This window comes from Bos indicus, chromosome 7 (genome assembly GCF_029378745.1).
Source record: "Bos indicus isolate NIAB-ARS_2022 breed Sahiwal x Tharparkar chromosome 7, NIAB-ARS_B.indTharparkar_mat_pri_1.0, whole genome shotgun sequence".
Taxonomy (NCBI): Eukaryota; Metazoa; Chordata; class Mammalia; order Artiodactyla; family Bovidae; genus Bos; species Bos indicus.
Window position 1 is genome coordinate 53,454,145 of NC_091766.1, and position 26,218 is coordinate 53,480,362.

The 26,218-nt window shown below is 43.2% G+C and overlaps 1 protein-coding gene across 2 annotated transcripts in view; it reads left to right on the forward strand.

Annotated features, from left to right (window-relative positions):
• LOC109562158 (uncharacterized) overlaps positions 1 to 26,218 on the forward strand; it is a 446,088-nt gene that overhangs the window by 412,951 nt on the left and 6,919 nt on the right. For both annotated transcript variants that reach the window (XM_070792111.1, XM_070792110.1), the window contains one exon: positions 1,308 to 23,861. The gene's annotated coding sequence lies outside the window, so the exon portion shown is untranslated. The remainder of the gene's footprint in view (positions 1 to 1,307; positions 23,862 to 26,218) is intronic.

Sequence of the window (26,218 nt, forward strand, 5' to 3'; positions counted from 1 at the left end):
CAGAGTCCAAAAGACTGTTCTATACGTCAGTGTCTCTTTTGCTGTCTCGTATACAGGGTTATTGTTACCATCTTTCTAAATTCCATATATATGTGTTAGTATACTGTATTGGTGTTTTTCTTTCTGGCTTACTTCACTCTGTATAATAGGCTCCAGTTTCATCCACCTCATTAGAACTTATTCAAATGTATTCTTTTTAATGGCTGAGTAATAGTCCATTGTGTATATGTACCATAGCTTTCTTATCCATTCATCTGCTGATGGACATCTAGGTTGCTTCCATGTCCTGGCTATTATAAACAGTGCTACGATGAACACTGGGGTACACGTGTCTCTTTCAATTCTGGTTTCCTCATTGTGTATGCCCAGCAGGGGGCTGAGTTTTTTCATGCCTCTGGAACTCTGAAACTCAAACGATCAAGTCCTCTTCAGGTCATCAGCTCTGTTAGCTTTTCTACTGTAGGAAATAAGGGCCTTTTTGTAAACTACCAAATAAACCCTGTGGCTGTCACACTTAGCCTTTCAACTGTTTGTTTAACTATTTGTTAATGACCTTCGGTTCTTCCTCCCTGGCTGGGCTTCAGGACAGCTTAGCAATAACTAGCTAACTCTGAGCTCTTTGTAGACATCATCCCAAACCTGTTCCTCACCCCCAGTATCATTCAAATTCCTCAGCCTGACAGGCCACTGGATGCCTCCCCAGGCCACCACCAATGAAACATCAGCCATTAGGCTACCAGCTCGTGCCAAGGATTCTCTATGCCCCCATTCCACTCAGGATGATGTCCTCAGTCTTCCTGGTGGTAAACAAGGCAGGTCCCAAGCCTCACCTTTCTGCCTGCCTTCTCCAACTGTTCCTGTGCTAGTTTGGATTCTCTGAGAAGCAGATGCCACGATGTGACGAAGTGTGAGAGATTATTTGTGGAAAAGGGAGGGAGCAGGATTGGACAGGGAGAGTCTTCAGACTGTTCTGCTGTTCTGATAGCTGTTTAAGGAAACCTTGGGAAGGATGATTGAGAAAGAGACTCAGACCACAATGTGGTTCTAAGAAAGCTTCAGTCAGACAATGGAGAGTGCTTCAGCTGGAGTTAGAGGAGTCATGCGCTCAGACCTCATCATTCTCAGTCATTGCTGGGATCAGCTCTGGAAAGTACCTGGGCACCAACCCCAAAGGATTCAGAGGGGCTGTCAGTCAGCTACACACTCCACCCCTTCCCTAGCTTCTGGAAGCAGCAGGAGAACTGAGCAGCCTTGTTTTGCTTGTTTTAATTTTTATTGAAATATAGCTAATTTACAGTGTTTTTTAGTTTCAGGTATACAGCAAAGTGAGTCAATTATATATAAGAAGAGAAGCGAACAGCAAAGGAGAAAAGGAAAGATATAAGCATCTGAATGCAGAATTCCAAAGAATAGCAAGAAGAGATAAGAAAGCCTTCGTCAGCAATCAATGCAAAGAAATAGAGGAAAACAACAGAATGGGAAAGACTAGAGATCTCTTCAAGAAAATTAGAGATACCAAGGGAACATTTCATGCAAAGATGGGCTCGATAAAGGACAGAAATGGTATGGACCTAACAGAAGCAGAAGATATTAAGAAGAGATGGCAAGAATACACAGAAGAACTGTACAAAAAAGATCTTCACAACCCAGATAATCACGATGATGTGATCACTGACCTAGAGCCAGACATCCTGGAATGTGAAGTCAAGTGGGCCTTAGACAGCATCACTACAAACAAAGCTAGTGGAGGTAATGGAATTCCAGGTGAGCTATTTCAAATCCTGAAAGATGTTGCTGTGAAAGTGCTACACTCAATATGCCAGCAAATTTGGAAAACTCAGCAGTGGCCACAGGACTGGAAAAGATCAGTTTTCATTTCAATCCCAAAGAAAGGCAATGCCAAAGAATGCTCAAACTACCGCACAATTGCACTCATCTTACACGCTAGTAAAGTAATGCTCAAAATTCTCCAAGCCAGGCTTCAGCAATATGTGAACCGTGAACTTCCAGATGTTCAAGCTGGATTTAGAAAAGGCAGATGAACCAGAGATCAAATTGCCAACATCCGCTGGATCATTGAAAAAGCAAGAGAGTTCCAGAAAAGCATCTATTTCTGCTTTATTGACTATGCCAAAGCCTTTGACTATGTGGATCACAATAAACTGTGGAAAATTCTGATAGAGATGGGAATAGCAGACCACCTGACCTGCCTCTTGAGAAATTTGTATGCAGGTCAGGAAGCAACAGTTAGAACTGGACATGGAACAACAGACTGGTTCCAAATAGGAAAAGGAGTACGTCAAGACTGCATATTGTCACCCTGCTTATTTAACTTACATGCAGAGTACATCATGAGAAATGCTGGACTAGAAGAAACACAAGCTGGAATCAAGATTGCCGGGAGAAATATCAATAACCTCAGATATGCAGATGACACCACACTTCTGGCAGAAAGTGAAGAGGAACTAAAAAGCCTCTTGATGAAAGTGAAAGTGGAGAGTGAAAAAGTTGGCTTAAAGCTCAACGTTCAGAAAACGAAGATCATGGCATCCGGTCCCATCACTTCATGGGAAATAGATGGGGAAACAGTAGAAACAGTGTCAGACTTTATTTTTATGGGCTCCAAAATCACTGCAGATGGTGACTGCAGCCATGAAATTAAAAGACGCTTACTCCTTGGAAGGAAAGTTATGACCAACCTAGATAGCATATTGAAAAGCAGAGACATTACTTTGCCAACAAAGGTCCGTCTAGTCAAGGCTATGGTTTTTCCTGTGGTCATGTATGGATGTGAGAATTGGACTGTGAAGAAGGCTGAGCACTGAAGAATTGATGCTTTTGAACTGTGGTGTTGGAGAAGACTCTTGAGAGTCCCTTGGACTGCAAGGAGATCCAAGCAGTCCATTCTGAAGGAGATCAGCCCTGGGATTTCTTTGGAAGGAATGATGCTAAAGCTGAAAGTCCAGTACTTTGGCCACCTCATGCGAAGAGTTGACTCATTGGAAAAGACTCTGATGCTGGGAGGGATTGAGGGCAGGAGGAGAAGGGGACGACAGAGGATGAGATGGCTGGATGGCATCACTGACTCGATGGATGTGAGTCTGAGTGAACTCCGGGAGTTGGTGATGGACAGGGAGGCCTGGCGTGCTGTGATTCATGGGGTTGCAAAGAGTCAGATACGACTGAGGGACTGAACCGAACTGAACAGAACTGATGTACATATGTACACTTTTTTAGATTCTTTTCTCATATAGGCCATTACTGAGTAGTGAGTAGAGTACCCTGTGCTGTGTGGTAGGATACTGAACAGACTTTTGATAGCCTCCAGTCTACAAGTGTGCTGACTATTGAGAACTCCAGTTTACACAGCTTGTTAACTGACCTGGTGAGAAGATGTAATGACCCTGAACCTCTAAGTTTCTGAATTTGAGGCCACTTCTGTTCTAGAAGTGCAGGGCCTCCTGGACTGCCCCCACCTCCCCTCACTGGCCCTGGGACCATACCTGGTTTCAGGGGTAAAAAGACTGGTTGTGTGTGGAATTGTGGAGAGTCGGGCAGAGGCAGTGGGGCACGTTTGGCATCCTTGGAGAGTCTTCTCTAGGATTTACTGGTCAGGACTAGAAAAGCTGGGATAGAGAAGCCATCTCAACAGCCGAGTGGGTTCCTCGGGCTGTAGCCAGAGACTTGCGTTGTGATGTGATGGGTCCCAGCTGTTTGCTGCCCTGCCTCTGTGGCTGAACTTCCACCATTGGAGTCATTCCTTTGTCCAAAACATCATCTTCTCCAGGCTCCTCTTTTTAAATGATATTCTGTATCCTCATCCCCATCCTCCTCTCACTTCCCAAGAAGGAAGTGATTAAATCTCAAATGCTCCCATATGAACTCATTTTCCTGGGCCTTTCCTCAGTCCAGGAAAAACCCTGGCAGTAGGGCTGCACTGGAGGTGCAGTGAGGGATGTGGTTAGGGCAGCAGATGGGAAGCCCCCCTTTTTTTCTTTTAATGACATGCTGCATAATAGATTATGATCACTTTGCTGATCCTTTCTAGGAAGGGCAAGTGGTCATATTTGTTTCTATGTGATATTTGCCCACTTCACGTATCTCCAAGTATTCTAGGAAGAGATCTTTGTGTTTTTGAGGCAAGAAAACAGCCTTTAATATCATGCAGTGGGCGGGTGAGGAAAAGCTAGGATCAGGCAGTGCTTCTGTTGCCTTGGGTGCCTCCAGCAGGTGGTGAGGGAGAAGAGGACTCAGCTGCCTCACTCCACCTCACAGCGTTTGTGTGGTAGCCTCTGCAGGGTGAACATTATTCCAGCTCGACGCTCTAGAGGAAAGCGATCCCCACCCCCTTCCCTTACCCCACAGCCATGTGGGACTGAACACCTCGTTCTAGCCTGGAGAGCAGATGCGGGGATTGTTCTCAGCCACAGAAGGGCAGGCAGCCTTTGGTTGCTTCTGTAAGTAAGACAAAGAGCTGATGCGAAAAGGCCTAGCCCAGGGGTTGGCTTTTGGGCAGGTGAAGGTGGTAAGGGGGCTGACCTCAGAGTGGAGCCACCTCTGCATGGCGAGAAGCAGGGAGCCTCATTCTCTGCCGCACACTCCAGAGGGACCTGAAGCTGGCTGCCAAGCAGCTCTTGGCTTCTAAATCTGTTGAATAGATACATAGATAGGTAACCGATTGATAGATACATGATGGATTAAATAGATAATAGGAAATTATAGATAATACTGGTGATAGATAATGATGACTAGATAATGATGGTAGATAAATAGATAAATAATGGATAACATTGGGACATGTTATAATAATGAATAACATTATTTATCTATTTATCTACCATCATTATCTAGTCATCATTATCTATCACCAGTATTATCTATAAATAATGGATAACACGGAGAAGGCAATGGCACCCCACTCTAGTACTCTTGCCTGGAAAATCCCATGGATGGACGAGCCTGGTAGGCTGCAGTTCATGGGGTCACTAGAGTCAGACACGACTAAGCGACTTCACTTTAACTTTTCACTTTCATGCATTGGAGAAGACAATGGCAACCCACTCCAGTGTTCTTGCCTGGAGAATCCCAGGGACAGGGGAGCCTGGTGGGCTGCTGTCTGTGGGGTCACACAGAGTCGGATAACCATAGCACCTCTCTCATAGCCTTGTTTTGAGGTTTAAGGGGAGTAAGGGACAAAAAGTGCCCAGGCCAGGCCTGGCATTCTAAAAATCTTAATAAATGAAGGTTGCTGTAAATGTGGGTGTTTCATTAGTCTATACTGGAGCAGTGCATGGAGTGTTTTCCAGAACTCAGATGCATCTGAAATGTCCCAATACTTTCTTATTTTTTAAAAAATCAAATGAAGTCCAAGTCTAAACCATCAGGTTTTCAGGAAGCTCGGTCTCAGTTGCTATTCTGGGTCTCACAGCATGCCCAGACGTGGGGGAGAGGCCTGTAGGCGGCTAAGGGGACTGTTGCACCTGAAGTCTGCTGACCCTGCACTCGTAGGCCTCTAGGGCACAGGATTTCCAAGCCAGGCTCCATGCCTGTCTTCCCGAGCCCCCATGAAGCTTTCCCCCTATGCTATTCTGCAATTCTCAGGTCTCCACGTGACCCCAGGGAATGTCTCCAAGGCATCTTCACTCACCAAGCTGCAGTCCTGCTCCTCCTCTCCCCATCAAAGCCAAGCCCCTCGCCCTCCTGGCCCTCTGAGTCCCCTACTATCTGCTCTTCAATTTAGTAAGATCTTCATAAAAGAGGAGGACAGGATGACTTCAGGCATCTTCTGCTTATAACTCCACATCACATATTCCCCATGGCAGGGAGGTGGGGATGGGGGAGGGTTTAAAAGGGTTGAAATGCATATTTACTTACTTAATCAAGAAATCCTGTCTCTGTCAGGTACCACTCTAGTCCCTGAGACTGATTTATGAACAAGTTCCCTCTCTCCAGAGGCTCACATTCTAATGTGGGGAGGAGGAGTCTGATGATAAGCACATAAGCAAACATAGCTGGTGATTTTGCCTGGTGGTGGTAATCTGCTAGAAAGCAATAGAATAGAGAATTGAGCAGGAGAATGAACATTTGGTTGGGTCATTGAGGAAGGCCTCTCTGGGAAGGTGATTTCTCAACTGAGCCTCACTTGCAAAGATGTGGTAGGAGCAATCCAGACAGAGGCAACAGCGCTGCAGTGGCAATGTGCTTGGCCTGCTCGGGAATCATGAGCAAGATGATGGTGCAGAAACAGTGGGAGGCCAGATGGTGACCTTTCCGGCCATGGCAGGAGAGTGGATTTAATTTGAAGTCCATTGGGAAGCCCTTAGAGCAGATTTGAAGCAGAGCAGTAACATAATCTGATTTATGATTTTAAAAGATAACTTTGGCTGCTGGGCAGAGAACAGTTTATATGGGGGTATAAGTGGGAACAGAAATCATAAAGAGACTGCCTCTGTGGTGCTGGGGAGATGAAGACTCCTGCAATAAAGCAGTGCAAACAGTGTTCTCTGGCCACTGGGGCGGCCTCAGTGTTTTGATATTACAGCTGAAGCAGCCTGGCCTTCTTTCTCCCTTCCAATAGACATTTTAATTCTACTTCTTCTTATTTCCCTTTTTATTTAGGAACAAACGCAAACAGTTTCCTACCAAGTTTTTTGTTTTAATTTTTGGCCAAACTGTATAGCATGCAAGATCCTATTTCCTCAACTGGGGATCAAACCCATGTCCCTTGCATTGGAAGGCAGTCTTAACCATTGGACAGCTGGACAAGTTATCCCTCCTGCAAAGTTATTTTAATTTTTAAATTGTAATCTATTTATTTTTGGCTGCTCTCAGTCTTTGTTGCTGCATGTGGGCTTTCTCCAGTTGTGGCGAGTGGGTGCTGCTTTCTGGTTGCAGCTGACTGTCTTAGCATGTGGATCTTGCTAGACCTGGGATCAAACCCGCATCCCCTTTATTGGCAGGCAGATTCTTAACCACTGGACCACCAGGGAAGTCTAAGTTATTTTAAATGTTATCCTCTGTCACAGACAGATAAACTTGTGCTGATGGGTAGGCATGTATTCTTACACTGGGCTCTTTCTCTCCTCCATCTTCTGTTCCTGCTTGGTATTTCAGAGCCTTACTCATTCATTCCCCTCTTCTCTCTTCTTTTATTTTCTTATAAGGTATGGATTTGGTCAAATCTTGCCCCATTTCTGTGTCAATCCTCTTTGTACTGTTAAAATATAAATGGAGTCATATTAAAATTTTTAAGTTTATTTGAGCAAAAATTGATGCAGAGCAGGCAGAGCCCATCCAGAAGTGGTTAGGAGTGCTCCTTTGACAGGGAGTGGGGAAAGACTTACATAGAGAAAATGTGGAAGCAAGGAAAAGAAGTTCTTTGATTGGATGCAGCTTAAAGAGTAGTTGACTGTGATTGGTTGTCCTTAGGTTTTGATTTTGTAAGCTTGAGGCACTTTCAGTCTTAGATTTTGGTTTGCATTCATATGCCGCCACATCATGGCATTAGAACCATCTCATTTTAATGACTTCCTTGTTTAATTAATTTAACAGTATGCTTTGATGTTCTATAGGGGGGCAGGACTTCAAAGGTAGTAATAAAGATCATTACTACAATAAGAATCAGTCCTACTTAGTTGTAATCATACATTACTTAAGCACTTGCTATATGTCAGGCTGCGTGTGAGCTAAGTCACTTCAGCTATGTCCTACTCTTTGCAACCCTATGAACCGTAGCCTGTCAGGCTCCTCTGTCCACGGGATTCTCCAGGCAGGAATACTGGAGTGGGTTGCCATGCCCTTCTCCAAGGCATCTTCCTGACCCAAGGATCAAACCTGAGCCTCCTGCACTGCAGGCAGATTCTTTACCATCTGAGTCACCAGAGAAGCCCTGGCAGGTTGCAGTCCATAGGATAGCACACGTGTGTCAGGCACCAAGCTAAAAATTTATTTCATTTAATTTCTCATGGCAACTTGTGAAGTGGTTGTATTATCCCCATTTTACAGAAAAAGAAAAGCTCTGGAAAACTAAGCACATTTCCCCAGGTTTCATGCCAAAGTACGTAGCAGGGCCAGCAATCAGACTCAGGCTGTCTGATGCCAAAGTGCCCTCTTGATTAACCCTCTCACTCCTTCCTGCCTCGTGGTTGGTTGTTTTATGCTTGGCTAACGAACCTAGTTTGAAATTAGAAGAATGTGGAGCTATGTGAGCATACACTACAGTTCCTTTCTCTGCACCTAAGTGAAATAAACAACATGCAAATTCAAATTCTAATGCAAATTAGCATCTATTTGGTTTTCAGGTCAACTATTCAAGCATTTTCTGTACCAAGTCAGTGGCTCTCTGGGTCAGACTAGGGCTTGATTGAATGTGATGTTGCTGTCAGCCCAGATTTGTGCTTCCACATGTGTGCAGGTCCCTAGAGGCTGCAGAGCACTTAGATGCAGCCCAGCAATGGCTCCTGCCCACTCTACCTTCCCCCCAAGAGCACGGAGCTGGTGCAGCTGCCGAGCCTGTCCTAGCCTAATGACTCTCTTCATTTTCGTGCCTGGCCATTGTTAATGACATTTGGCCATGACACACACACGAACACACACTAAATAGAATTAAGATGTACTGGAAAATGTGACTTCTGTATAGGAAGTTAAAAAAATCAAAAAATTGCCATCTGGATTTTGATTTTAAGTCTTCTTACACAGTAAGTCTGCCTCTCAAGATGGCACATGTTAGGGTCTGCTTGGCAGCATCATTGCAGCTTACTTCCTCTCCATGCTTCCTGCTCCCAGCTGCTGAATCCAGCTCTGTAGCTTGTAGGGTAGGAGACAGGTCAGTGTACACAGAATCCAAGGCTGTGCCCCCCTTGTTCTCTGACTGTGACCATGGATGGGCCACGATTCTTCTCTGTCTCTTTGCTCAGGCTTCCATGAAGGCTTCTTTCCTCTTCTTTGAAATCTTAAGGAAACCATCCTCTAGCTAAATCTGGCCCTCATTCTCTGCATAGACAGCCCTTTAATTGTTTCATGTATTTTGTGAAGGCTGACACCACTTCCCCAAGGAAGACAAGTAAGGAGAGGGTAAACATAAATTCTCACTAAAGGCTAACCACTGCTATTACCACTGGTAAAAGACCTGATTCAGTGTCCATGCTTTCTAAGTCTCTTATATTCTAGAAGAATGCTGGATACAGAATAGATATTTATTAAATAGTAACATAGCTGCATGTTTCTGTGCCACTGCCTCTAAAATACTCATCAATGTTTCCCAAAGTTCAGTCATTTACTTATTACTTTTGCATATTTTTGTACCATCTGTATAATTTTTTTTTTTACTATTCTTCTTTAAATCCATGGATCATTTTTGTTTTACCTGATTTAAATTAAAATTTATTTATTATATTATCTTCACAAATGGAAAGTCAGCATCTTATGCATTAAGTAAAAGAGAACTTTAAACCTAATTTATTACTATTAAAGAAGAAATTTGAACTTCCCTGGTAGTGCAGTAGATAAGAATCCACCTGCCAGTACAGGGGATATGGATTCTATCCCTGGTCTGGGAGGATTCCACATGCCATGGAGAAGCTAAGCCTGTGTACCACAACTCCTGAGCCTGTGTACTGCAACTACCGAAGCCTGTGAGCCTAGATCCTGTACTCCATAACAGGAGAAGCCACTGCAATGGGAAACCCATGCACTGCAATGAAGAGTAGCACCCACTCACGGCAACTAGAGAAAGCCTTACTGCTTTCTTGTTCTCTGCTGCTGCTGCTAAGTCGCTTCAGTCGTGTTCGACTCTGCGACCCCACAGACGGCAGCCCACTAGGCTCCTCTGTCCCTGGGATTCTCCAGGCAAGAACACTGGAGTGGGTTGCCATTTCCTTCTCCAATGCGTAAAAGTGAAAAGTGAAAGTGAAGTCGCTCAGTCGTGCCTGACTCCCAGCGATCCCACGGACTGCAGCCTACCAGGCTCGTCCGTCCATGGGATTTTCCAGGCAAGAGTACTGGAGTGGGGTGCCATTGCCTTCTTGTTCTCTAGACCCTTCTAACTGCCAAGATCTGCACCACTATGCTTGAGAGCCCCTCTGCCTCTGCCCTGTTCTGTGGGCTGTCAGGAAATTACATCCCTGAGAGTAGCCTCTACCAGTGACTGAAGGGAATTGGTGTACAACTACCCTAGCTCTTTACCCCTCTGATGGGATACTTCTGAGGCATGCATTTTGTACTATTTCCCAGAGTTTCTCTGGAGGGTTAAGTTCTAGTCACTTGCTGTAGTTGCTACCCAACACCTCTTGTTGGCTGCCTTCCTTCCCTCTATCACCTTTACCTGCATCTCTGCACCTCCCACATGAGCTGCTGCTGCTGCTAAGTCACTTCAGTCGTGTCCGACTCTGTGCGACCCCATAGACGGCAGCCCACCAGGCTCCCCATACCTGGGATTCTCCAGGCAAGAACACTGGAGTGGGTTGCCATTTCCTTCTCCAATGCGTGAAAGTGAAAAGTGAAAGTGAAGTTGCGCAGTCATGTCTGACTCTTCGCGACCCCATGGACTGCAGCTGCCAGGCTCCTCCACCCATGGGATTTTCCAGGCAAGAGTACTGGAGTGGGGTGCCATTGCCTTCTCCCCAACATGAGCTAGTTTCTCTCAAATCCAGGTCTTTTTCTAGGTGGACCCAAACTATGTCAAGGGCTGCTTGCAAATCAGGAGTTGATGGTCAAGTTTGCACTCCCCAGTTGACATTTGCATGTGTGCTCCATATGACTATGCACTGTCTATGAAAATTTATTAAATATGAAAGTGAAGAAGTGTGACCACAACTTCGACAAATATTTATCCAGGTAACATGTTTCTATCCAAAGTAACAATTTGAAAATATTTCCCAGGAAAAGAAGTTTAACTACATCGACTCATTTGAGAAGACCCTGATTCTGGGAAAGATTGAAGGCAGGAGGTGAAGGGGACGACAGAGGATGAGATGGTTGGATGGCATCACTGACTCAATGGACATGGGTTTGGGTGTACTCCAAGAGTTGGTGATGGACAGGGAGGCCTGGCTTGCTGCGGTTCAAGGGGTCGCAAAGAGTTGGACACAACTGAGTGATTGAACTGAACTGAACACAGTTTCTAATAGCAATGGCTCTTTACAATAACACAAGTAAGCATGAGACAAAAGTTTTATTTGGATAATGTCCTTCCATGAGGAAAGTCAATATCTAAATGCCTGGGTATTATTCAGCAGAGAAATTGGTTATAACTGCAAATAATTACTTAGAATAGTTGAATGAGATGTTCATTAAATAGTAGAATCATCACAATAGTGACTATGGTTAATCATTTCAGAACTCTCATAATTTTATCACTTGTGCTTTCTTTTAATGGAACCCTCTATATAAAAGCTGTGCCAATGTCTCCTGCAAAAACTTACTCCAAGTGATGGAATAACAAGACGTCTTGGAATACAAGGTTATTCTGCTTTGTTGATCTAGATGTTCAGCTGATATTCCACTTTGGTCTTCAGAGATACCAACATTACTGCAACCCCTTTGAAGGACTCCTATGTGCTTTATTGACATTCAGCTATTGGTGGGGCTGATTAGCAATGGAGTACAATGGTCACCCCCAAATCTAGTTGTCCAGATTTCTAGGTGCTGAGAATATAGCAGTGAGCAATGCAGAATGAGTCCCGCTCTTCCTGGAGCTTATAGACTATTTATCAAACAAATAATTATAGAGTTTAAGTGCTACAAAGAAAGAGGACAATAGGTTTTTAGAGAGAAATCAAGGAAGTAGTTATTTACTCCTGTGAGGATTATCAATGGAAGTTGTAGTCACCTAGAAGTAATAGAAGTCAAATGAACAGTAGCTTAAGCAATTTAGGGTTGGTGCCTTCCCACTGGGGGATGAGAAGTCTGGATGTAAGTAGACAAGGGTTGGTATGGCATCTCTTCAGTGTCATCAGGGTGTTGGTGAAAGTTGCTCAGTCATGTCTGACTCTTTGTGACCCCATGGACTATACAGTCCATGGAATTCTCCAGGCCAGAATACTGGAGTAGGTAGCTTTTCCCTTCTCCAAGGGATCTTCCCAACCCAGGGATCGAACCCAGGTCTCCCTCAGATGTTAGGTTCCTCCTAATTTTCTGCCATCATCAGAGTATGGTCCTTGACCTCATCCCTAGTAGAAGGATGCTACTAGGTGAATGAATGAAGTGCCATTCATCATGACAGAGGTCCAGTTGCAGGCAAGGAGGAAGTGTCAAATATAAACAGGGTTAGCTTGCTTGCTGGTTGAATTGGCTTCCCTTTTAGGGAAATCTTCTGAAAGTACAGTCTTAACAGCTTCTGTTCATACCTCATTGGCTTGAACCATGTCATGTGACTACTCTTAGTTGCAAAGGAGGCTGGGAAATGTAGTGTTTTATTGGGAACTTTACCACCAACAAGATCAGAAGGATGCAGTTAAGAAGGAAGAAGGAAGAATAGATCCTGGATAGGCAGCTAGCAATCGCTGCTACAGAATAAAGGTTAGAGTAAGCTCTGTTGAGGAGTTCACTTCAGTTCAGTTCACTCACTCAGTTGTGTCCGACTCTTTACCACTCCATGGACTGCAGCATGCCACGCCTTCCTGTCCATCGCCAACTCCTGGAGTTTACTCAAATTCATGTCCATTGAGTTGGTGATGCCATCCAACCATCTCATCCTCTGTCATCCCCTTCTCATTCTGCCTTCCATCTTTCCCAGCATCAGGGTTTTTTCAAATGAGTCAGTTCTTCCTATCAGTTGGCCAAAGTATTGGAGTTTCAGCTTCAGCATCAGTCCTTCCAATGAACACCCAGGACTGATCTCCTTTAGGATGGACTGGTTTGATCTCCTTGCAGTCCAAGGGACTCTCAAGAGTCTTCTCCAACACCACAGTTCAAAACCATCAATTCTTTGGCGCTCGGTTTTCCTTATAGTCCAACTCTCACATCCATACATGACCACTGGAAAAACCATAGCTTTGGCTAGATGGACCTTTGTTGGCAAAGTAATGTCTCTGCTTTTTATTATGCTATCTAGGTTGGTCATAACTTTTCTTCCAAGGAGCAAGCGTCTTTTAATTTTATGGCCGCAGTCACCATCTGCAGTGACTTTGGAGTCCCAAAAAATAAAGTCTGACACTGTTTCCCCATCTATTTCCCATGAAGTGTTGGGACCGGATGCCATGATCTTCGTTTTCTGAATGTTGAGCTTTAAGCCAACTTGTTCACTCTCCACTTTCACTTTCATCAAGAAGCTCTTTAGTTCTTCTTTGCTTTCTGCCAGAAGTGTGGTGTCATCTGCATATCTGAGGTTATTCATATTTCTCCCAGCAATCTTGATTCCAGCTTGTGCATCATCCAGTCCAGCGTTTCTCATGAGGTATGCTGCATATAAGTTAAATAAGCACAGAGACAGTATACAGCCTTGATGTACTCCTTTCCCTATTTGGAACCAGTCTGTTGTTCCATGTCCAGTTCTAACGGTTGCTTCCTGACCTGCATACAAATTTCTCAAGAGGCAGGTCAGGTGGTCTGGTATTCCCATCTCATTTTTCCACAGTTTGTTGTGGTCCACACAGTCAATATGATCAACCTAGACAGCATATTAAAAAGCAGAGACATTACTTTGTCAACAAAGGTCCGTCTAGTCAAGGCTATGGTTTTTCCATTGGTCATGTATGTGAGAGTTGGACTATAAAGAAAGCTGAGCACAGAAGAATTGATGCTTTTGAACTGTGGTGTTGGAGAAGACTCTTGAGAGTCCCTTGTACTGTGAGGAGATCCAACCAGTCCACCCTAAAGGAGATCAGTCCTGTGTATTCACTGGAAGGACTGATGTTGAAGCTGAAACTCCAGTACTTGGGCACCTGATGCGAAGAGATGACTCATTGGAAAAGACGCTGATGCTGGGAAAGATTGAGGGCAGGAGGAGAAGGGGATGACAGAAGATGAGATGGTTGGATGGCATCACCAACTCAATGGACATGGGTTTGGTTGGACTCTGGGAGTTGGTGATGGACAGAGAGGCCTGGCGTGCTGCAGTTCATGGGGTTGCAAAGAGTCTGATACGACTGAATGACTGAACTGAACTGAACTGAACACAGTCAAAGGCTTTGGCATAGCCAATAAAGCAGAAGTAGATGTTTTTCTGGAACTCCCTTGCTTTTTTGATGATCCAACGGATGTTGGAAATTTGATCTCTGGTTCCTCTGCCTTTTCTAAATCCAGCTTGAACATCTGGAAGTTCATGATTCAAGTATTTTTGAAGCCTGGCTTGGAGAATTTTAAGCATTAGTTTACTAGCGTGTGAGATGAGTACAATTGTGTGGTAGTTTGAGCATTCTTTGGCATTGCCTTTCTTTGGGATTGGAATGAAAACTGACCTTTTCCAGTCCTGTGGCCACTGCTGAGTTTTCCAAATTTGCTGGCATATTGAGTGCAGCGCTTTCACAGCATCATCTTTCAGGATTTGAAATAGCTCAACTGGAATTCCATCACCTCCACTAGCTTTGTTTGTAGTGATGCTGTCTAAGGCCCACTTGACTTCACATTCCAGGATGTCTGGCTCTAGGTCAGTGATCACATCATCGTGATTATCTGGGTCGTGAAGATCTTTTTTGTACAGTTCTTCTGTGTATTCTTGCCACCTCTTCTTAATATCTTCTGTTTCTGTTAGGTCCATACTATTTCTGTCCTTTATCGAGCCCATCTTTGCATGATATGTTCCCTTGGTATCTCTAATTTTCTTGAAGAGATCTCTAGACTTTCCCATTTTATTGTTTTCCTCTATTTCTTTGCACTGATCGCCGAGGAAGGCTTTTTTTCACTTCTTTTCACAGCTATTTGTAAGGCCTCCTCAGACAATCATTTTGCCTTTTTGCATTTCTTTTCCTTGGGGATGATCTTGATCCCTGCCTCCTGTACAGTGTCACGAACCTCCGCCCATAGTTCATCAGGCGCTCTGTCTATCAGATCTAGGCCCTTAAATCTATTTCTCACTTCCACTGTATAATCATAAGGGATTTGATTTAGGTCATACCTGAATGGTCTGTGCCACAGTCAGCTCCCCACTGTGGAGTGGTTTTCCCCACTTTCTTCAATTTAAGTCTGAATTTGCCAATAAGAAGTTCATGGTCTGTGCCACAGTCAGCTCCCGGTCTTGTTTTTGCTGACTGTTGAGGAAGTAACATACTAACAGCAGTGGGAGAGGCATTGCAGGAAGACAGACCAGTAATATAGGAGAGAGAAAGAAGGGGTGGGGGAAAGAGCGAGCTTTCCAGATTTAGCATCTCATCATGAGCAAGGTGAGAGCATTCCAGCGCTCTTCAGACTTCCCAATGAAAGCCATGAGGAGTGCAGTCAGAATATAAAAGTATGCAGAGCAGGAATATTCAGTGACTGCTCTTCGAAATAGAGTATTATACATCATCACTCCTCCATGATTCACGCCTTCCCAAATAATTTCAATTTTGAGCACTTAGTACTTTTTCCACCAAAAGTATGAAGTGGTGATCCTTCTTCCTGCCAAACTTCTTGTCAGCTTTGTTGTGGACGTAGGAAAAAAAGAAATCCTGTTTCCTGTCCTTTGTTTCCTGGCTGCAGCCTCTGGTTCTGCCCACTTCTTAGTCTCACAGTGTCTATTTCCTCCTCAGGCTCTCAAACAAACTCTTCCCCAGTTACTAGTTAGTCACACAGAATTATCAAAGTAGAGAACAACTTCTGTGCCTTTGTGAAGTTTGTTTTCTCTTTTTTCGCTCCCCTTGGATCTTTTTGTTTTGTTTTTTTTCTTAGGTTAATTTCCCAGACTCCTCTCTGCAAAGCCAGGAAGAAACCAAGCAGGTGTTGAGGGCCTGGTTCTCCTGGGGAATATACTGGAGCAACGTTGATTCCAAACCAGAAATGATGTAATCAAGTCACTGGCAACAAACGAAGACAAGGAAAACTCCAGGGTTTTCTATTTTGAGTGTGGGAATTGAGATCTAATAGTATGGCCAGGGTGGGGGAGTAAAGGGTTCCTCATCTAAGAGAATAGCTCCTGGGTTTGTGTAAGTTCTCCCATTTCTAGGCTGGCTGACTTCCAACCAGTTATTTGATTGCTCTAAAGTTTGTTTTTCTTTTGCATTTGTACAATAGAAAAGGAGATAATAGTTCCTATCTAATCAAGTTGTTGTAAGGATTAAATAGGCCAACGAATGTAAAGTGCTTGTTGAGTGCCACATTGAAAGTACTCAACAAATGATTATCATTATTAATAGTGAGATTTAGGTCATGTGTGTTTTTAAATTAAAATAATACTACTGATTCCAGCAATGAGAAGAAAATATATGGAAGATTACTGATTCCTTCATGGAGAGGCTGGCTTGGGAATAGATGACATGTATAAGGTTGGCATCAACCCTCAGCCCTTTCTCTATTATAAACTCCTTAGAGTGAGAGCCGCTGGGCACGGATGATGTATCTGAATGTGTTCCCAGTTTGGGGTCAGTCAGCTACCCAACTTCCCTGAGCAGTGCATATGGATAAGAGAAACAACCTGCTCTGGGTTCTCTCCAGGATGTCAGTGGCCTAGTCTGTATGTAGATGAAATTCCAGCTGGGTATACAGATTTAGGAATTGTGTTTCTTACTCTCATGGTGGCACAGAAATCTTTTGATCACTTTTGGAAAGGTCTCTTTGAATCTTTCCACTAGTCTGTTAAAACTGTTCTGACATTGATTGTGATTTAGAGCTTCATTTCTCCATCCCACCAAATCAGTAGCTTCTGGAAATTATTGACCAAAATGAGAGAATTTAAGCATGGCACCACGACTGTGCCCATTTTCTATGTCACCTGCATTCAGATTTTTGCTGTATCAGCTGGGATAAGCTAGATTATGCTCTAAAATTTAGTGGTCCTAAAATCTTTGTGGCTTAAAACAATAAAAATGTTATTTTATACACACTATACATCCAGAGCAATCTCAACTGACCCTGGTAGGGAGAAGGGGGACATATAAAATCATGTTCTGATTCTTAAAGACTACTGCCTACATTTCCATAGCTCAAAAAGCCACAGTCCTTGTAGCCACACCTAACTTCAGCAAAAAATTTCTCTCATCCTTGTATTAGGATTTTCCCCATTTAAATGAGCCTACCTGTAGCCAATGGGATCTGGTAGGTTTCTTGATCCTTTGAAATCAAGGAAACTGGCTTGAAACTGTCAAGGACTGACTAAAGATCTAATGAAAATGAGACAGGATAGGGGTTTTAAAATGCCTGTTAAGAGTCTCTTCTGAGAAAGTAGTAATGTTTCATCTGCATACTGTGTTCAAAATTAAACCTGTTTCATGCCTCACATCTGAACCTTGAAATACAAACAGAACGTATGGACCATAAAACAGTCAAGTTTTGTGTAATATCAATAGTTATTTTCCTTGAGAAATGATCAAAACCGTCTTTGTAAGAATAATAGATTTAGTTTATTGAACCTTTTCCAGGGGAGAGTTTAGTAAGAAGTACTATGATAAATAAGTCCATGTAGCTTCATTCCCTTATTTCCAATTAATTCTGCTCATACTTTGGAAGTAGAGAAAGTAATCTACATGCTTCAAGGATGACTTCAGACCACACTTGCCACTCAGAACACTGAGAACACACTGGACTTTTGGACTGTTTTGAATAAAATGTGTAAATGGAGCCAGCTGAGATATCACTATTCCTAAGTCATCAGTTTACTGCCTACCTGTCACGTGCCTGGCACTGGACTAATTATTCTATACACATTATCATGTTTTGCCATTCTTTCAACAACAGACAAGACTGCTGAAGCTTTGAGAGTTTACACTGTTCTGCCCAAGGTCACTCAGCTGGTACAGGGCCCAGCCAAAGGCCTGAATCCAAAGGCCAAACTGAATTAATAGCAGAGAATGAATGAGACTCTACCGAGGGAACCCTGTAGACTTGGTGTAAAATTTGGTTGCTTATTTATGTCCCTATTTGACTGTTTTCCACATTTGAGGAACTGAGGCACAAAAGGATATACAATAGGTCTTATATCAACCAAAGATTAGCTTTAGTTCTGAAAGTAATAATAAAATAACATTATGCTCCCAATCCTCAACAGAAAGCAAAATAGCTGGATTTGAGGGTTTTGTGAGCTAACCAGCACTGGAAAAAGTATGATTGATACTTCAGCTTTTAGTTTATACTTCCCTATCGATTTTTGCCAACTTTCCTGGTGGCTCAGTGGTAAAGAATCTGCCTACCAATGCAGGAGATGGTGGGTTCTATCCATGGGTCGGGAAGATCTTCTGGAGAAGGAAATGACAACCCGCTCTAGTATTCTTGCCTGGGAAATCCCATGTATATAGGAGCCTGGCAGGCTACAGTCCATGAGGTCACAAAAGAGTCAGATACAACTTAGCGACTGAACAACAACAGTCAGATTTTTAAAAGCTTCAATTCCTCATAAGCTCAAGCCAAAGCATGAATGTGCATAAAAGATGGAAGGAAAAGAGCTTCCAAATGTCACAAGTTCAGAATCATCTGATGCTGTCCAAAGGCTTAACCAAACTTTCACATTGGCTGAATTTTCTAGCAAGTGAAAGTGGAAGTGAAGTCATTCAGTCATATCCAATTCTTTATGACCCCGTGGGCTGTAGCCTACTAGGCTTCTCCTTCCATGGGATTTTCCAGGCAAGAGTACTAGAGTAGGTTGCCATTTCCTCCTCCAAGGGATCTTCCCAACCCAGGGATCGAACCCAGGTCTCCGGCACTACAGACAGATGCTTTACCTTCTGAGCCACCAGAGAATTTTCTAGGGGTACTTGAAATTTCTGTTTCCTGAGAGAGGAAACCCTCTGCTGGTCCCTAGATCTGAGGATCCTACAAAATGGTTTTTAGTTTCCCAAGCATTTTTTGAGCATTTCCTTCATACTAGACAGTAGTAATTGTAACAATGAGATGGGGTGGAAAGAAAATAGAGGCTAAAGAGAGGAAAGAGTTCAACCACTAAAGCTCTTTCCTCTGCAGTAGTCACACCTTAAAATGCATATTAGAATGCAATTTCCAACATTCTTTTAAGTAGTTAAAGTATAGGCCTTTTCTTAAATTTGTGGGTAAAGGTTGAGATACAGCTGAAGGGGAAATGATTTAAACTGAAACCAAGATCTTCCTTTTTCCCTTGTCTTTTCCTTCCCTGAGGTCCAGAACAATGAACCTCCTTTAGATAAAAGAGTATGTACCCAAAGCCTGTTTCCATTTAGGATATTTCAGCAGAACAGTTAATCTTTTATTCTATTGAGGAATTTTCACTGTCTGTTATTATTGGAACAAAGATGTCTTTGTTAAAATAAACTCTTGGCTTCCCAAAGAATTGTCACCTTAGTTAAAAGAGCATTATTTGTGATGGTTTTATAGGAATGGAAGCTATGACATCATCATCATATGGAACACTATCAAAGATCTTGATTCTAAGAAACAGGAGTCCTTGGGGGCAAGCAACAGAACCAATTTTGGCTCATTTAACCCCTCCCATACTTCTCCTCCTCCACCCCTCCCCCCAAAAAGAAGACTCCTGCTCATAGATCCCAAGGAAAAGGCAGTAAACCAGATTTTTTCCTCTTTTTTCCATTTATTTATTTAGTTGTGTCAGGTCTTAGTTGCAGCATGCGGGATCTTCATGTGGCGTGGGGGATTTTTTTTTTTTTTTTTCTGTTTTTTGGTTGTGGCATGTGGGATCTAGTTTCCCAACCAGAAATTGAACCCCTGGGCCCCCTGTATTGGGAGTGTGGCGTCTTAACTACTGGACCACCAGAGAAGTCCCCAAACCAGGTTTCTGAAAGCACGGGAACCAAGATAGCTCAGGGAGCAAGGTCCCTGATCACCTGCACCAGATGAATCAACTTCGTTTTTTTCTGTCTCTGCTTCATTTGTCCCACGATTTTATTTCCTGGGAGAGAAAGTCTGGTTGGCCAAACTTGGGTCTTATGCCTACAAGTCCGCAGGGGGGACGTCAGAGCTCCTTGATTGATATTCCTATCAAGCCCACCTGCGGTGGGAGAGTGGGAGAGGAGTCCTGCCACCTCCAGGGGGTGTAGATAATAGAAAGGCAATAAGAATTTCACGATTGAGAGAGCTGCTGGGGAGGAGAAGTAATGGAAGAATCACCACCACGGTACTTTGTGGGGGAAATTGAGTCACTGAATGAAAGCAGTTTTCCTGAGGGTCACAGTGAACAGCAGAAATGAAACGTTCTGACTCCTAAGAGCCAAATGCGGAGTTCTCCCTTATTCTGTCCAGCTTGCTAAAGCAGTGGTAGAGAACTGGCAGTGCATCAGGATTACTTACCTGTGGAACTTGTTAAAAATAGAGGAGCTGGGTTTGGCATGGGGCTGGTACCTCTGTATTTTTAATAAGCTTCTCATCTGATGCTGTTTACAGCTAACTTGGAGGCCCATTACACCAAATCTCCACAGGCTCCAATATAGAAAAAGAACATTATAGAACTAAAAATGGAAGAATGTGATTTTGGGAAAGAGATTCAGGTTTGGTAATAAAGTTTTTGAGGTCCAGTTAGTGTTAGCTGTCTCTGTGGTTTGGGGTTTGGAGAAGGTGAGGACAGGGAGAATTCTTCCTTGTTTATGACGAGCCTGGGCCAAGTGGATTAGGAGGTTAGGCCATTGTCCCAGAAAGCACTTGCAATTGAGCACTGTGGAGAGGGGGCTGGGGCCCCTCTGGGGCTGTCCTGACCATCTATAGTGTGAAGGGGGAGGATCAGATTATATGGATAGATTACCCAAGGGCTAAGATCTGGAGCATAGAAAGGGTTGGGGAAAAAGGCCTGAGCTGACACAGACAGGAAAAGGATCTGTTACCTTTATCTTTCTGTTTCATCACAACTGATGAGAGGCCACACCAAGTCTCTTAACCAGCTTGGAGCATGGAGGAGAAGGGGGATGCTGTTCTTCTGCTGGGAAGCTGCATGCCTGCACTTCTCACCTGGCTACTCCCATCCATCCTTCAGACCCTTGCTTAAATATCATCCTCCTTCCTGGCCCCCGAATCTAACGAGGCCCCCTGCTGTTCTCTCTTGTGGACGCCTGTTCTTTCCCAGGGCCAGTTTCTTGGGCATGCAGCTTGAGCAAATCACAGGGCCCTGTACTTAGGAGGACTAAGCTTGGTTGGTTGGATACTCTGCTGTTGTCATCTTGCAATTCTTCATAATTTTTGAACAAAGGGCTCTCCATTATCATTTTGACTAAGTTCTGATGATCATATAGCTGGTCCTGTTCGTTCCCTTCCTTAAACTTAGCATCATTTAATTTCAATAGCTCTAGCATCTAATTCTATGCCTACCACTATAGAATAGATTTGATAAACATTAGGTTTAATCATTTGAAATTATTATTTGACTATGTTTGACTTATTAAAAAACATTCATGTGATTCAACCTAAAATATTCTGAGTGACTGCATAAACGAATGACGGAAAGAAGAAAGATACCTTGAACACAGTGAGTTGCTCACCCAGTATCCGCTTTCTTCCTTCCTACCTACCTTCCACCAGTTTTAATTGTGTCCATCTCCTTCCCAGTGATTCAGAGAAGGAGACTCCATCCCTAATTCCAGGGTAAATCCTGATCAGTCTATGTACTCTTTCTTCTAAGAACAATCTTTCTTTTTTCTCTGGACATTGTCAGGTTTGGAGGAGACCTGCTGTAGCCATCTGCCAGTCTAACAGCAACAACAACAAAAACTCAAAGCAGAGAGCAGACGTCAAGGGATTTCAGGAAAGCAGTATCAGGATATGTTGTGGCTAGCCTGTAATCTACCCCTGAACTTCATATTATGTGAGATAATAAGATTTCTGTGCTGTTCATTTTGATTGTCTATTGTTATGAAACAGTTATCCCAAAATGGAATGGCTTGCAACAGCATCCATTTTATTATATTTCACAATTTTGTGGGCCAGGGAGCCAAGCAGAACTCAACAAGGAAGTCACTCAGTGCTATTCAGCTGACTGTTGGCCTGGACTGAAGAGTCCAGGATGGCTTCCTCGTGCTCGGCATCTTGGTGGTGATGGCTTGAAGGCTTTTTGTTCGTTTTTTAGTTAATTAGTTCTTGGCTGTGCTGGGCCTTTGCTGCTACATGCGCACTGTCTCTAGTTGCAGTGGGTGGGGCTTGCTTTCTGGTTGCATGCGGCAGCTTCTCTCGTTGTGAAGCACCAGCTCTGGGCACATGGGCTTAGTAGTTGTGGCACACAGGATAGTTGCTCCTTGGCAGGTGGGATCTTTCTGGACCAGGGATCGAAACTGTATCCCCTACATTGGCAGGCCAGTTCTTAACCTCTGGATCACCAGGGATGTCCCATGGCTTGAAATTTAAGTTCAGCTGACACCTTCAGCCAGAACATGTCCATGTGGACTCTCCAGCATGGCCATCCAAGGCAGTCAGGCTTTTCACAAGAAGCACAGGGCTCTCAAAGTGCTGTAAGAGGCAGAAAGCAGAAGATTCCAGTCTCTTTAGGCCCAAGACTGGACTGGCACAGAATCGTTTCTATCATGTACTATGGATCAAAGCAGGCACAAAACCCACCCAGATTCAAAAAGAGATGACATAGATTCTATCACTTGAGGGGAAAAGTCCTGAACGTCACATAAATCAACTGGAAACAGATTTTCTGTTATTTACAGTCAAAGGGGTCAGAAATAATTAAAGAAATTCAAGGTTCTTTCAAGCCTGGGAAGATATTTCTTCCTGTTCCTACAATATAGAGGTCAGTAAACTTTTTTGTTAAGAGCCAGATAGTAAATATTTTAAGTTTTACCGGTCACACAATCTCTTTTGCAACTATTTGGCTTTGCCAATGACACATGAAACCAGCCATGGGAAATATTTAAACAACTGATATGTGTTCCAAAAATTTTTATTTATGATCACAAAAATTTGAATTTCATATAATTTTCATGCATCATGAAACATTTTTTCCCAGCTATTTAAAAATGTAAAAGCAATTCTTAGCTTTTGGAGTGTACAAATAAAGAAGGCAGGGCAGATTTGATCCCCAGACCACATTTTACCTACCCCAGCTGTAATGTAGCAAGCTTGCTCCAGGCTCAGGGCCTTTGCATGTGCTGAATTTCTGTCTGGAATACTCCTCTCCAAGGTCTTCATGTGATTTGTACCTTCACTTCATTTAGGTTTTAACTCAGATATTACCGCCTCAGAACAGCCTTCTCTGATCACTCTATCTGAAATAGTTCCCTAACTATTTATATTAGCCCTTTATATTTTCTTGATAGCACTTCTCACTGTCTGATAGGCATCAGATAGCACTGTCTGATGTTTTGTTCCTTTATGTCATATGTTTATTTGCTGCCTCTTTTTGACCTTCAGCAGAGTAGGAGTTAAATGAAGCCTGTCCTGTTCTCTTTTGTATACACCTTACCTAGTACAGTGCCTGGCACATAATGGATACTCAGTAAATATTCATTGAATTTGTATCGAATGGTTACAGTGCAGTTCTCTGGGGCTTGACAAGAACATAGAAGCCTACTGAATTCATATGTACTGAATGAGAGAAAGATAATTAAAGCAGAAGGAGATCACCTTATCATCTGCTCTCAGAGAAGCATTGGTCCCTCTGTTATTCCCTGTGTTTCAAGAAAATGCCAAAGGAAAAACTCTTATCCTCTTGTATAATTCTGAAATAAATTGTTTTCCTTTCCTGGCAGGTGTTTCCAAATAGATACCTTGCCTGTTTAGAGGAAGGAAAAAAGGAAACCAAACCACCTTATTTGAGGACAGAGAGTGTCATCTTGGTAGTTGTGAAATAGTGTTTGGAAGCTAGATTCTTCTAGACTACTAAGGTAAGATTTCCCAGAAATTCCTAAGATCCCTGAAGGAAAATGGCAAAGGTCTTTGACGTCACGACAACAATCGAGATGACAGAGTTGGGAATAACATCAGGGTAAACTTGTCATCTGGAGAGAGAAGGAAAAAGCAGTAGGTGTAACATTTGGGATAAGAAGATTTGAGCTTGAACACAGTGTACCGGGTGGTGTTGGGTGGTGGCCAGAGCCCAGTGGCCTTTGCAAGCCTGGGGACAGAAGTGGCTTCCATCCAGTCCTGCCTTTACTTATTAAAACAAACAATTGCCACAGTAGAAAGAGCCTGCTGTAGGTGAATACAGAAAACAGGAAGTATCCATGGGAAGCAGTGAGGGCTCCAATCTAGTGGATCTTAGGACTTTCCGAGTTCAGTGAGTTCAGGTGATGAATAGAGCTTTAGGACACAAAGTAGAAATGGAGTGAGGCTGATACAGAAGGTGACAAGAGGCTGATCTGAGAATGCTGAACACAGTGTGGGCTGTGTTCATAGGATGACTTGCCAAAGGAAGTAACTTTGGCTTTAGACAGTTGACTCCATTTTCAGGGGATGAAGTAGAAAGAAGAGAGATGTAGACCTTTTGGTTTCAAATGGTGGGAAAGCTAAAAAAATGTTGCCAGAGTTTAAAAAGGGAATTTATTGATTCACGTAATTGATAAGTATGGCCTTAGGTATGCCCAGATCTAGGATTTCAAACATCTTGGATGTTTTTAAAAGATCATTTATTTTTGGCTGCACCGGGTCTCTGTTGCTGCACAAGGGCTTTCTATACTTGGAGTGAGCGAGGGCTACTCTTTGCTGTAGTGTGCAGGCTTTTCATGGCGGTGGCTTCTCTTGTTGCAGAGCATGGGCTCTAGGCGTGCAGGCTGGAGTAGTTGCAGTGCATGGGCCTAGTTGCCCTATGGCATGTGGAATCTTCCTGGAATAGGAATCAAACCCATGTTCCCTGCATTGGCAGGTAAATTCTTAACCATTGGACCACCACCAATAATGTCTTTAGTAACTTTTGGTCTTTCTTCACCTCTCAATTCCTCTTTTCTCTGTATTGGCCCTCCCCATGATCAGCTCCTACTATATACCCATCCAGCTTTAAGTTCAGTAAAGAGTTTATTTGGCCTAATTTCTCTAGCAAGTCCAAGGATCCTATCTCATTGCTTTTGATTGGTCATGTGCCCATCCTTTGAACCCAGGGATTGCAATGTTTTATTGATCAACTCTGGGTCACATTCCCTCTCCTTGAAGTTTGGTGCAGTCAGCTCCAACCAGATTACTTGGACTAGATATGAGGAAGAAGTGGGTTTCCTAAGAAAAACTGAGATACCATCATCATAACTCAGTATGGATGCTGGGTAGGCAAAACAGAATAAAATGAAAATAAAAACCAGATGACAGACGTCTACAACCAATAATCCACACACTCACATAAAATTGAATTGGAAGCTACCATCTATCATCAGCTCATGAATATATTATTAACTAAATGCTATCAGCAGGTCTTAGATATTCAGTTGTTCTCATACTGACAGAATTTTATCCTCTGGTTTAAATCAACATTAGGGAGTTAGACAAAAAAGATCTTCATGACCCACATAATCACGATGGTGTGATCACTCACCTAGAGCCAGACATCCTGGAGTGTGAAGTCGAGCATTTCTTAGGAAGCATCACTACAAACAAAGCTGGTGGAGGTGATGGAATTCCAGTTGAGCTATTTCAAATCCTAAAAGATGATGCTGTGAAAGTGCTGCACTCAATATGCCAGCACATTTGGAAAACTCAGCAGTAGCCACAGGACTGGAAAAGGTCAGTTTTCATTCCAATCTCAAAGAAAGGCAATGCCAAAGAATGCTCAAACTACTGCACAATTGCACTCATCTCACACGCTAGTAAAGTAATGCTTAAAATTCTCCAAGCTAGGCATCAGCAATATGTGAACTGTGAACTTCCAGGTGTTCAAGCTGGATTTAGAAAAGGCAGAGGAACCAGAGATCAGATTGCCAACATCCGCTGGATCATGGAAAAAGCAAAAGAGTTCCAGAAAAACATCTATTTCTGCTTTATTGGCTATGCCAAAGCCTTTGACTGTGCGGATCACAACAAACTGTAGAAAATTCTTAAAGAGATGGGAATACCAGACCGCCTGACCTGCTTCTTGAGAAATCTGTATGCAGGTCAGGAAGCAACTGTTAGAACTGGACATGGAGCAACAGACTGGTTCCAAATTGGGAAAGGAGTACATCAAGGCTGTATATTGTCACCCTGCTTATTTAACTTCTGTGCAGAATACATCATGAGAAATGCTGGGCTGGAAGAAGCACAAGCTGGAATCAAGATTGCC